Source organism: Corvus hawaiiensis, chromosome 5, assembly GCF_020740725.1.
Source record: "Corvus hawaiiensis isolate bCorHaw1 chromosome 5, bCorHaw1.pri.cur, whole genome shotgun sequence".
Taxonomy (NCBI): Eukaryota; Metazoa; Chordata; class Aves; order Passeriformes; family Corvidae; genus Corvus; species Corvus hawaiiensis.
In genome coordinates this window covers 57,274,640-57,287,921 of record NC_063217.1, presented here as the reverse complement: position 1 = coordinate 57,287,921, position 13,282 = coordinate 57,274,640, and the positions used below count along the sequence as shown (strand labels likewise).

At 42.7% G+C, this 13,282-nt stretch overlaps 1 protein-coding gene across 26 annotated transcripts in view; it reads left to right on the top strand.

Annotated features, from left to right (window-relative positions):
* The window catches only part of ADGRL3 (adhesion G protein-coupled receptor L3), a 489,712-nt gene that overhangs the window by 155,512 nt on the left and 320,918 nt on the right, over positions 1-13,282 (top strand). The window contains exon 3 of one of the 26 annotated variants that reach the window (XM_048303570.1): positions 3,076-3,242. The exons of the other annotated variants lie outside the window; for them this stretch is intronic. The gene's annotated coding sequence lies outside the window, so the exon portion shown is untranslated. The remainder of the gene's footprint in view (positions 1-3,075; positions 3,243-13,282) is intronic. 26 annotated transcript variants of the gene reach the window in all.

Below are 13,282 nucleotides of genomic sequence, written 5' to 3'. Positions count from 1 at the left end.
CCATTTCCTATCATCCTATCATTTCTTACCTGGGAGGAGAGACCAACCCCCAGCTGGTGACAACCTCCTTTCAGGAAGTTGTAGAGAGTAGTAAGGTCTCTCCTCAGTCTCCTTTTCCCCAGGCTAAACAGCCAGCTCTCTCAGCTGCTCCTTGTAGGACTTACCCTCTAGATCCTTCATCAGCTTTGCTGCCCTTCTCTGGAAATGCTCCAGAACTTCAGTGTAGTGAGGGACCCAGAACTGAACTCAGGATTTGAGGTGGGGCCTCACCAGTGCCCAGTACAGGGGACAGTCACTGCCCTGGTCCTGCTGGCCACACTATTGCTGATGCAGGCCAGGTTCCATTGGCCTTCTTGGCCCCCTGGGCACAGCTGGCTCATGTTCAGCTGCTGTAGACCAGCACACTGCGGGTCCTTTTCCACTGGGCAGCTGTCCAGCTTCTCTCCCTAAGCCTGTAGTGGTGCAGTGGGTTATTGTGACTCCAGCGCAGTACTTGGCACTTGTTCTTGTTGAACACCATACAGCTGGCCTTGTCCCATCAACTCAGCATGTCTCAATTGTAGGTGTGTTGGTAGGCAGTCTGAGGGAAATGCTACCAGCTCCCCTCCCCTTTTGCCAACCTACTCTATCATCTATTTTCTGAGATTTCTCTGTTGTTAAGTAGTGTTGCAAAGTTCTATCTGGAACCTACCTTCCCAGGGAAAAGGGATAGTTGACTTCTTCCTCCCAGAGACCAAATGCCTATGATTTCACTGTTGCAGTCCATCAGGTGCTCAGGTGAAGATGATGCTGGGGTAGCTTCCCCTCAGCTTCATGTTGGGTGAAGCTGACTTCATTTTTCTTCTCTGTGTGCTTCCAAACAGTGTGATAAGTTTTGGGCTTTGTGCCCATCTCTGAGCTGAATTCTCACTTGAACTTCCATCTTCAGCTTGTGAGACTGCAGATTTGTACTGCCAATGGCTACTCCTTCACAGGAAGTGTTGCTTACAGGATGGAAACTCCAGAAGCAGATTTAATGTTGGAAAGGATTTTTTAAATGACTTTGTTCTCTTATTTCCAAGAACCACATGGTCATTTAATGCTCTTCCTAGTCCACAGGAAATGAACTCCAGGTTGAATCAAAGGACATCTCATGGGAACTCTGTTTCTGTGAAACACTGTTGGGAAGTAAATAGTTTTCTCTGGTGGGTTTTTTGTTTTCTTATTATAGCATACGCAAAATGCAAATCCCTGTTTTAAAGAGAAGGAGTGTGTTTTTGTGGTGCCTGTTCAAGTGCTCCAAAGTTCCCCTTTGTGTGAATGCAGAAAAAGAAGCTTCTCTTGGTGTATCAGCACTTTTTTGCTCATACAGCTGTGCACTGCTGTAACATCCAGCTTGGTCCAGTGTTCCACCTGAGTGTGCAGACATGCACAGAGCCTGCGTAGCTGCTGAGAGGGCTTCCATTCATCTCCTTTTCTGCTGCTGTAACCTCTTAGTAGTTCTGTTCTTGTAGGTTTTGCTTAATGTTTGGTATTTCAGGTCTTTTAATCAGGCTGGAAATCACCTGGTAGTTTTTGAGAACTGTGTAATAGTGATTAGCTGTCAACCTCTCAAAGCTGCAAAGAAAGTTAAATTCTTACCAGAACAAAGGGTGATCACCTTTTGATGAATAAACTCGCACTCAGTTAACATAGTAACTATAATGTCTCCAGACATCTGTCCTCTCCCTTTTGCCAGCTCTCCATATGGCACAGAGTTTGTAGGCACAGAGTAAAAAGGAAATCCCCCATTGAAATGTGTTGCTGTGTTTCATGGGACCATTCCCTAGTCAGCCACTGCCATGATCCAGCCCTGAAATTGGCCCCTGTTCATGTAGAATATGGTGGTGCTTCATGATCAAAGCTCTGCAGGGCTTCAGAGTCCAGGAGGTACCTGCTGTCACAGCAGTGTCAAATGCTCTGTGAAAGATAACATTGGTTCTGAGGGAGATTTTGCCACTTGTGGAGGACAATTAGGGTCTTTTAGGTATGTGTGCTGGTTTTGACTGGGGTAAAGTGAGTTTTCTTCACAGTAGCTGGTATGGGTTTGTGCTGGAGACAGTGTGGTTAATTCAGGGGTATTTTGGTCACTGCTGAGCAGCACTTGCACAGCACCAAGGCCTCTACTGCCTCTCACCTCACCCTGCCAATGAGGAGGCTGAGGGTGCACAAGGAGCTGGGAGGGGACACAGCCAGCACAGCTGACCCCAATTGACCCAAGGGATATTTCATCCCATATGGCATCATGCTCAGCATACAGAGCTGGGGGAAGAAGGAAGGGGGAGACACTTTTAGAGTGATACAGTGTTTGTCTTCCCAAGTAACCATTGTACATGATGGAGCCCTACTTACCTGGGTATGGCTGAGCAGTTGCCCACCCATGGGAAGCAGTGAATGAATTCCTTGTTTTGCTTTGCTTATGTACACAGCTTTTGTTTTGCCTATTAAAGTGACTTTATCTCAACCCATGAGTTTTCTCACTTTTACCCTTCCAATTATCTCCCCCTTCCCACTTGGAAGGAAATGAATGAGCAGCTGTGTGGGGCTCGGTTGTTGTCTGGGATTAAACCATGACACTGTCAAGAGACCTGCTCTCATGCAGAGGGGGCACTGGGGTATTTATAAAGGAATTTTCCTTGAAGCATTAGCCAGGTGTTCCAAAGACTGATATGGGATTTGCTGTGCCTTGAACCCACTGCATCTTCATGAAGAAAAAAGTTTTGAAAGTTGCTTTTGCTTTAAATTCATATATTCTTGATAGATAGCAGGAAAGATGTTTTAAAAAAAAAATCTAAAACTAATTAAGAAAGAATGTAGGTAGGCAATGGGATAGAAATTGAGGGAGAAGCGAAAAATAAGCTTGTTTGTTTATTTTTAGTCATTAATGTAGAAGAGAAGTTGTCTCTGATATGCTCTTGCTTGGATGACTTCTGTCATAAGTTTCTCAGGAGATGATGGTGAAAAACTAGTTAGAATCCATTTGCCTTCCATGTTACTGACTTGCTGTTGAAACAAATGTGAGAGCTGTGTGTGTGATTTCTTCTCTTATTTCCTTAGATCCTGAGCAGCAAAGAGATTGCCAGATTGTCTGATAAATGGTTCCAGCAGAACCTGGTCAGAAGGATTTTGTGAGCTCCTGAGGATTAGGGACTGGGATATAAACATCTGCTGCTTTTGTGAATTGGCTTCATCACCCTCTTGTGGCAGCACGTTACCTGGCTTAGGTAGGACAGGGGAAATTTCTTCAAGATGTTTTGATTTACTCTCTTTAACACTGCTGGGTGACTCTCAATCCTGTCTGGAGGAACCCAGGCTACCGAAATCACTTTGCACACTGTGGCTGATCCCCTTGCTTTGGGAGAGTTATCCAAGTGAAGTGTTTGTGTCACACCCAGGATGTAGGGTTGCAGGATATCTCTGTTGTGGTGGGCCAAGTTTTGTCGAAGCGAGGAGGCTTCTTGCTACCATGGAATGTGTGTCCCCCTTTGAGACTGTAAAACTGCTTGTTAAATTAGTCCCAACTAGTAACTCAAGGGGTGGTGAGGGAGACTTAGTGGGCAGCTCTCTATTTGTGGCCCTAAGCAGTGTGTTGGTTTTACACTGACTTTTACAACATGAAAAGAATGGATTGAAATGCTGATAAGGAAATTAAACCTCTGGGGGTGGGGTGGAGGCAAAGCGAGGGAACACATTATTAGAATTATGGGCAAGAAAAGGGAAACAAATGACTGCTAGCTGCATTTTAACTGTACTTTGACCCAAACTTTCTGTAGGTCCAAGTGTCTGAAGTCCTTTCATATGTCTTTGAGTAGGTCAGCAGTATCACAGGTCGAAAACCAAAAGATTGCTTTATTCAGCTGGAAGGGGGAAGTGTTTGAATCATGAGACTTTGAGCACAGGTCATTAGTGCAGAGAGGGGATAAAATAAATCGTGGGAGCTATTAACACAACAGTGATTAAAATATATCATAGTGGTGCCATAATTGGTACCTCGGCTGAGTGAGAAGTGAAGTACTCCAAGCTAGTTGTATTAAGTGTTCATTTCTGAGAGGCTGACAAAGATTTATGGCTTCTTTTCTGTAAGTCCCATTTAGTCTCTGTAGCACTACATCTTTTACTGATGCGCATAAGAAACAGTTACTGTTAATGACTGGACCATTTCTCTGAAGGGTATGTTTAAAATCTGATTATTCTGGAGGAGAGGGGGAAGCTCTGTAGACCTTGAGCCACCTTTTGCTAAGGCTGTGTTGTTTCTAGAGTACCTCTGTAGGTGCTGCTTGACTATTTAAATGCAGTCTGACCTCTTCACTTGCTGAAGGACAGCAGCCATGTTCTCCCCACAGCTTTTGGCCTGCTGGGGCACTTTGGTGCTCTGTGATGGCTTCAAGGCATTCAGTCCCAGATAAAGAATCTTCTGCAAACCATTGTTCCTGTCTGCATGGCCTAAAATCTGCCTTAGCAATTTAATGGGCTCTTGGTCAAGCTAATAGGCCCTGGACTGGGGTCTGAAACCAGCATTAGGGATCTGTGTCTCCGCTGCTGGGTCTCTGAGAGCCTTAGCACTAGGGTCACCATGGGGGCTGAGCTGCAAGGTGTGTGGGGGGAGGAGAACGGCTTCTTGAGGGTCATCAAAGGAAAGCCCTGGGATCAGGAGTGGTTGCAGGGGCAAGGGACCCTGCTGGTGGAGGCTGTGGGGTAGGACCCACACCACCTGGGGATGGTGCGCAGCCCCAAAGAGAAGGTCCTGGTGTCCAGAGGTGCTACTGCCCTCCACCAGAAGGGGAGGGAGTAAGGCCAGGAAGTGGCCTCACTGACCACTCAGGGCTTCCCTTGAGGTGCTACTGGGAAGCTGGTGGGGTTCCTGTGCAGCCTCTTGCTACCCCTGCTGCTTCTGCCAAAAGCCCTGAATCTCTAACTTGCTAAGGAAATCCCTCTGGAGGCCTCTGACGCCAGGTCTCCTCGTCAGCACTCTGGGGGGATGCATTCTGCCATAGGAAAGCAGTAGTAAGATGTTTTCATGTTCCAGGACTTTAAAAAAAAAAAAGTTAAAATTTAAAGTTTTGTATGAAAAACTGTATCTATGTACAACTTATGTGTGCAACTTGCATATACTTTTCAGAAGGAACAGTGCACTGTATCTGTCAGTACTTGCTGCTGCTGTGGTCTTTGAACTTGTAATCTTCCTAAACATCTCCTGACCCTCTGAGCTGTCTAGCTGGTATTTATTGTTTTACCAATGTGTTTATCCCCCAGTTCTTTTCTAATCCTGCCCCGGTTTTCACCCTGAGACCAGGGGAGCAGTGGGGGGGAGGGAGAGGAAGGTAAGTGTGTCCCCAGAAGTCTTTCACCTGGCTGCAAAGGAGAACCAGGGACATGTGAGTCTCCAGTGGTTGACAGGCTTATCTGTCTGGATGCACATTAAAATAAGCCCAGGCATTCATTTTGCCTGGTTTTGCCCTGACTTAGTGATGTGCTTTGTCTGGGTTCCTGTGTGCTCAGCAGGAGCAGTTTCCAGTCAGGCAGTGCATGTCACAAACCCATCCAGGTAGCCTTGCTGAGTTGCCTGAGGTTGTCGTATCTAAGTGTTCAGCCTGATAATTTAAAAGAAGCAGAATAACCAAAAAAAATTTTTTTTGTTCTTAATGTGTTTTGACAAACATTTAATGCTGCCAGGGGTCATTGTAATTGTCTGATTTTTGACTTCAGGTTTTTGGGAAGTATTAATTAGGAGTTTCAGTCTCCAGTTTTATATTATGCAAGGTGATGGAAATGTTTCAGAAGGTGAAGAAAAGGAGTGTGGAAGTATAGCTGTACAGAATCAATAGGTTCACGTTGCTGCTTGTTCGGTTAGTGGCTTCCCAATATTGCCCCTGAACAGTATTGATTTAATTTTCTCACTGTGGGTACAGCATAGCTTTGCTTTACACCACAGAGACACAAGTTTCATGTTTTCATTTCATAGTGATTTTCATGCAGGCTGCCTTTGAAATTGCTGGCCTTACGGACACAATTATTGGCTTTGTGAAGATGAGCTCCAGCTTTGCTGGTTATCCCTGCAATTATTTCTGTCCTGCCTCTGATAACCATGTGGTGGTGTTCCTGAGCATTCCTCTTTGTCCCTTTTCTTAATATGGGAAGCCTTTTTAGACAGTCTATGGTTAAGGAGATAAAGGAATGCGTTTTAAGGGTTGGGGCTTGCTGCATTTCACAAGAACTTTGCTGATTCAAATTACAGTGAGAAAATGTAGAGACACTGAAGGACTATGAGGAACACTAAGTCCTGGTTTAGTCTTAAGTGTGGACTGCAGGTATTCTCTGAAACACTATGTACGTGACAGTGATTTCATTAGGTAGGGTGAACCTGCCTGCCTGACATTTTCAGTTAAACTGGATAAAACCCTGCTGCTGACTGGAAGATTAGTATTTTAAAATGAATCAAAGGTGCTGGCTGTTTTTGCAAGGATAGGTAGTGTAATGCTGTGGAGAGGAAGGCACAAGGAAGTCCTATGGATCAAAAGTACTATACTATGCTAACCGTTTCGGGATTCACTCCTTTTTCTTTCTTTCTTTCTTTCTTTCTTTTTTTTTTTTTTGAAAGGCAAGCCTGAGCTTTACTCCCAATTATTCCTGACATGAGCTTTGTAGCTCTAGTGTTTGCTTGGCCAGTGGTGCCATGTGTGGTAGGGAAGACTCTGATGCTACCTCTCTATTACCAATCATTTGTGGATGAGAATAGCAAGGCCCAGACTAGGTCAGAGAAAGATCAGTGGAAGCACACTCCAGTCTGGCACCTCACTTGTCTGAAAGCTAAATGCTGGTGAATGTGTTCTAAGGCAGGTAGGAAACTATGTAGAGGGAGCTGAAATGCAAGAGAGCCTTGCAGAGGAAGGTGCTTGAACTAACTGTGTGGCACTGGAGGATGGCAGTGCTGGCACATGCTCCACTTCTTGATTCTCTTCACTGCCGAAGGCACCAGGAATGCTGAAGTTGGTGGGGTGGACCAAAGAGGATATTGCATTCATCCTTACTGCTGGTACCTGTGAGTTTGCCACCAGGGAGCAGCCCCACTGTCTGACTAGCTGTTCTGGTTTAATTGTGGCTATCTTCTAATTAATTATAAAGGGAATTCTAGGGAGGTCTCTGTCCTCAGCTCTTCTCGACTTACTAGCTCCTCTCAGTCTTGCCTTTACTGACAGTAATGAAAGGCTTGAACTCATGGCAGTGTTTCTGAGGGAAAAGTCTCAGTGGGTTTGGGGCTGAGCCCCATGGGATGGAGATTCTGGATATTTAAAAGGAGGAGCATCTGCAGGCTGAAGTACATTTGGTAGCAGGCAAAAGTTCACCTGAAAATGTGTGTGGATTTTGCAGTGCAGGAGGATGGGGGAGAAGAGCCTTGCCCTTTTGCTGAGGGAAGCACAGCAGAAATGACTGGGGAATCAGGGACATGGAGAGCTTTCCAGCAGCAGCCTTCCTTTTCAGCAGAATGGTGGTTACTCCTGTTTCTCCTCTCAGCTCATAGAAGGCTGCCTAGTGGCCTGGCCATTTTATGCAGCAGTGATCTGAGTGATCACATTGCACATACCTTCTCCTCTGAGTAGAGGAAAAATTGCTTTAAGTTACTGGCAGTTTTGAGAAGGGGAAAGAAAATGCAGGGATACTATTTTCTCCAGCAAATTGACTTTCTTAATCAAAATCGTATATCAGCCAGAATGTTCCAACACAACTGAAATCTTCTGTTAAGAGCACCTTAGTCTCTTAAAATGAGGTTCCATGGATTGAAACATTATCAAAAAAAGTAATTTCTAACTGGGTAATAGGAAAAACTAATTTAAAAAAATATGGAAATTGATAACTATTTTCAGGCAATTGTAAAATTCAGAAAAAGGTCATTTGGATCAGAAGTGCTGGGGTAAGAGCAAATCTGGTTTTTTTGTGTTCTGAAGGGAGCGCTTACATAATTTTAATTCTCAAGGAGGAGAGAAAGGTAACTTTGTCAGGATTTCCCTTGATATGTGCAGGTTGGTTGAGCAGTCCTGATATACCCAGTCATGTGAGTCAGGGATCTCTGGTGCCTCAGAGTGAAATTCAGTTCTGCCGCTGGGTAACCCGGCATGATTTCCTTGTCTCTGAGTTCATTAACTCCTTCCTCTTCAAGTGATGTGTATTGTAAAGACCTCAGGCTTGTGAAACCACCCGATTTTCTTGTGTTTGGAGGGGACTGTGTTAGTCTCAATACTGGAGTTTTTTAAAAAGAAGGGCAGTTGTAGGAGGGGGAGAAACTCCTAGAAGTTTCCCAACCTGATTAGCATGGAAAGGCATTTTAGTTTCGTGCTGTCAGTATGTGACTGTGGCACTCAACAAGACCCTCAGTGGTGAAGACTCAGCCTCTGACATTAGTGGAGCTCTTTGCCAAACATTGCTTTTTCCCTCTAGCTGTCACTGAAGCTGTGACAAGGTGCTTGTTTGGGTCATCTGACCCTCCCCCTCCCCCCCTTCACTCTGCCAATCTGAGCCCCACAGCAGGAAGAAATAATGCATGAACTCTGGTAAGTTTCTGATGGCAAACTGTCCCGTTTGGACTCTCCTGCTCTCTCACCCTAAGGCTATCTACAGCCTGAAATGTACTGGCATGCAGTGCTTTGGCTTTTTACATGCAGATTCTGAAGCATTTGATGCTAAATTGTTCCTGGTGATCGCATCCAATTTAGGAATGCTATTTCTGTTTTCTTCCATAATGAGACAGCCCTGGCTGGGACCTCGCTCTGTGGGCTTGTGTATGATGCACTGCTGAACTGTACTGGCTGTGTTTGCACTGCGAGGGAGCTTTGGGCAAAGGCAGTGTTGGATTGTGTGGTCAGATGGGACACTGATGCCAGGGAGCAAATTACCCCTTCTTGCTGTCAGAAAACACATTTAAGTCTTGCCTCCATATTTCTGTAACAGTATGGGCAAAGCTCAAATGGAAAAACGTTACTTTGGGGAAAATTAATTTCAGATATTGAGCTTTTTCCTTGATGGTAAGTTTGGATCAACAGAAGGTTATGATCTTGCTCTTAGCTGAAATACAGTTCTCTTTCAATTCAGATACTGCCTCTTTGGGGTCCCTTTGCTTTGGGAATGAAACTGATGTAAATGTAAGGTAAGCAATGAATGAAAGGATCTTAATGTTAGATTTTTAGCCGTCAGTTGGCTCTCCTATATTTGATAGATTTTCCCATCACAGGCAATCTGTGTTCTTGCTTGCTCAGATCCACACTGGTGCCAAGTGCTAAACAATGACACTATCTATCTTTCTGCACAATTTGCCAATTTTGGTTACTTTTGAAGCCCAGTGTTTCTGCTTTACCCTTGTGAATCTCCCTTATAGGGAGAACAAAATGAACAGAAGAGTGATTTCTTTAGCAAAATATTTAGGGTTGATGTCTCTCTGTCATTTATCCCCTTGTTTTATAAACCACAGTGCTTAGTCCACTTACAGTAAAATAAGTCAAAGTAAAGATGTAGTAAAGAGTTGTTGTTTGTTGTTTACAGTGGATTGCCTTTCACATAATCAAATGAAGTACTTTATTGCAGTTTCACTTCCAGCTATGACCTTAAATAACAAAGGTTTTACTTGCTGCTTACTAGGCTTAGGGCAATGTTTTCAAAAGCTCTCTCTTGATTGTACATCTTCCTTCAGCCATCAGCAACATTTTGCCAGTGACCTCAGATGAGCTAGCATTAGAGCAGAAGTGCTTTTGAAACCTTCTCCTGCAGAGGCATGAGAAATGGGGTCTTTCTTTCACAGGGAACATTTCAGGAGTTGCCAGAATTCTCCCTCTTCCCCCCCAAATTCATGTTACCTTTCAAACATAGCTACATTTTGGTATTTACAGAATCCCCTGCAAAATATCACAAGAGACAGGCCCATGCATCAGATTAATTATCTTGCCTTCTACTTGCCAGAGGTGCTTAATTTCTTCTTTGGAATTGAATGTGACTCCTGCAATTAAATGTTACTCCTTGACTACTGAGACATCTCACTTTTCATCTAGGAGGAAGCAAGGCATTAAGACCAAAATCAGAAGTGGACTTGCATACCACAAGTAAAGGTGTTACTGGAAATTTTACAGCTGTTATACTCAGGTATATGGAAATGAGGTTATTTGCTGTTTCCTTATAAATAGTGGAAGCTGAGTAACTAAGCTCATTGCAGAGTTACTAGTGGTACAGCCAGTCTGACTGTATTTGATGGTATTTGATTTTGCCAGATACCTGTGACAGAGCTGAATGTTTACAATCATTTTTTGATTATTCTGAATTCAATGCATACTTTAAAATGTAAAATGTTATAGAAGTTTTTGCTTCAGTTGGACAGACTACAAATGAGAGCATTGTTATTGAATGCAGTCACTCTAGTCCAGCAGTAGTTTAGCTGAAAGATAAATTAAAATCCCATGATTTCAGAGAGAGTCAAGTAGGACTCCCAAGTTTCCCCCCAAGTTTATTTGGGGGGAAAAAGGCATTGAAGAATTTTCAGGGTTAAACTTGGGGTTTCCTCCTCCCCATTCTTTACATGACACCGAATCATTTTCTGGGACTTAAGATAACCTTCTGTGGTAAAGTCTGCTGTCAGTTTTCCTATGGACCTCTCAGTGGTTGTTACTATGTAATGGGTCATTAAGAAATGTGTTTGAGGCTTACAGAGGCAGGCACATCCTATATAGGCAAATTTCAGAACAGGCGTATTTCCTCTTTAGGTGGTTGCTACTGATCCTCAGCTATGAGGCATGAAAAGAGGACAAGTATCTCACATTCCTTACTCAGCACCCAAGACAATTCTCCTAAAAAGCACGTTTGTCCTGATCGTCCTCACAATTAATTTCTGCTAGAAAGCACTCAAGGAATTAATTAATTTTAGCCTTTCACTCATCCAAGTATTTTACTGTTTGAAAACTTGATAGTACCCATTAAAAAAGCATACTTGCTTACTGGAGTAAGATTTTCTTTTGCAAAGCTTGCTTTTCTTTTGCAAAAAGCATGCGTTTGGCCTTTAAAAATACCTTTTGCAAGAGTTAAGGTGCTAGTTACTTTGGAGAAGAGCTGGTTACCATATATGTTGTGATGATGCGAAGTTGTGAAGTGAGAGTGGGGGCCTCAGCTGGAAGCCCCTGGTGAAATTCCATCCAGGTTTAAATGTTCTGTTTAGTTAAGATCCCTCTTGTAGTTTCAGCTGGAAATATCTGGCCTTTGTTTCACTTCAGAAGGGAAGAGAGTGTGTGTGATCTGTATTATATAAATATTTTATCCATCCAGAGCTTCTTGTATAAAATGTTTCCTTTATAGGAGAAGTGTTGACTCTCATCTGTAACGCAGTGGCCCTTTCAGATTTGAAGTCACTGTTGTGTGTAGTGATACGATGCTCCTCATTAGGAAGGAGATCAAAAAAAGTTGCAGTCTTCCAGCTTGTGTTTGAGAGGTATTTTCCTTAGAGATTGGACTGGGTGCAGTTCTGAAGGGCTGCTTCTGCAGGGCTTAAGGGAGATGTTGAGTATGTATGACTGGTTATCAAAGTTGGCTGGAAATGGTCCACTTACTGGCTGAAGCTTGATTTCAGAGTTGAAGGGCACACATGGAAATCCCCAGCCCCTCTCTCTACAGAGGAGTGTTTTCCTGCCATTCTTTGTTGATTGGATAATATGAGTGAGGAAAGGGGAAGGAGGAAGAAAGCTGTGTTTTGCTGTGAGAATGCCCAGGACCTTTTGTAACTAGGCTTTAGGTGAGATGGTGACCTCTGTTAGCAGAATATAAGTAATAACAAAAGTATCTGTGCAGAAAATGAGTGCAATAATTGAATCTCTCTTTATTTTCCTCTCCAAAGATCAAAGAGGTTCGACTCTTGATTAATGTGCAACAGACTTCATTAACATGGTAAAATGTGGAAAAGCAGGCTATTGGTTATTACAACACAGACATTTGCTTTAAGGAACTGTAAATACTTCTTGTTCAGTAATTTGGGCTATTGCTTTTGCTATTGTTTCTGTGTGTGCAACTCATTGGAGAATACCACACCTAGAAATTTAGAGGCAACCTTTATACTTCAGTATGCATATCTCTTACTTTTTTTCTTTTTTTTTTTTTTTAAATGATGCAGAATGCTGCTTCTGTGTTCCTGTCTTGCTTTCCCAGTCAGCATGTGCAGGGCTTTGCCTCGCTTGCCCGCTCTTTTTACACTACATCAAGTGCTGTTTATTTTTCTCCTAGCAACCTACTGGGCTGCTCTTTGTCTCTAGGTCTAAAAAGAGGATTTTTTTATTTTTTCCTTGTAGGTATGAATGTTTAAGGTTGACTGCTTGTGTTGAAAAATGTGACAAAATTTCTCGCCTACTAATGCTCATTTTTGAGGTACTCCCAAAAAAACCCCAAATTCTAGCTAAGATTTTTTCCAACACAGCAAGGTCAGGAGTTTTTCATAGATTCTACTTCAATCCAGAGTCTTTTTTAATTTGCATAATTTGCTTGAATAATGTAGCCCTCCTAATATTTTCCAAGCCACTTACACTTAACTAATCACTTACACTTATCTTCAGCATAAACCTCATTGATTTTATTTCTCATTGAAAACATCAGTAGTACCAAATATAATCCTATTGGCTCACAGTCTATTAGAAATAAAATTATATTAAATGTCTTGTGGGGTGTGAAGAGGTTAAATCAAGGAGAGTCATCTGAGAAAGTCATCCTGGTGTGTAAAACATAAATCTGGTTTATATTTAAACTACGTGTCACCCACCAGCTAAAAATAGCAATGATCATTAAAAGCCAATTTGCTGCTAAACATTAATAGACATTTATTACATCATAACAGGTCTGAAAGACAATTAAACTTATCTTTTTCCTAGATAAACTCTCCTTTAAAAATGTGTTATTCACCTGGCTTTTGCCATTAATCTCTTTTACTAGCGATTTTTGTTCCCCTTGATATTGTGCATGTATGCACAGAGTTGTGTGTAAGGTGGTTTCTTGTTGTTACTCTAAGTCTTTCAAGAGCAGTACATTTTCAATGGGAAAAGCTATTATCCCTCCTTATACTGCATGTTAACTTCCAAATCAGCACAAAAAGTGAAGAAAATTACACTTTCTTACAGCAAAACAAATAATATCTGCTACCATCCATTTGAGAAGAGAATACTTAGCAAGACAGGATAAAAAATGCACTGGATGCACATTTTACACTTAGGAAATAGATTACAGCTTTCTTGCTGTTTTCATTGCAGTTCCTCAG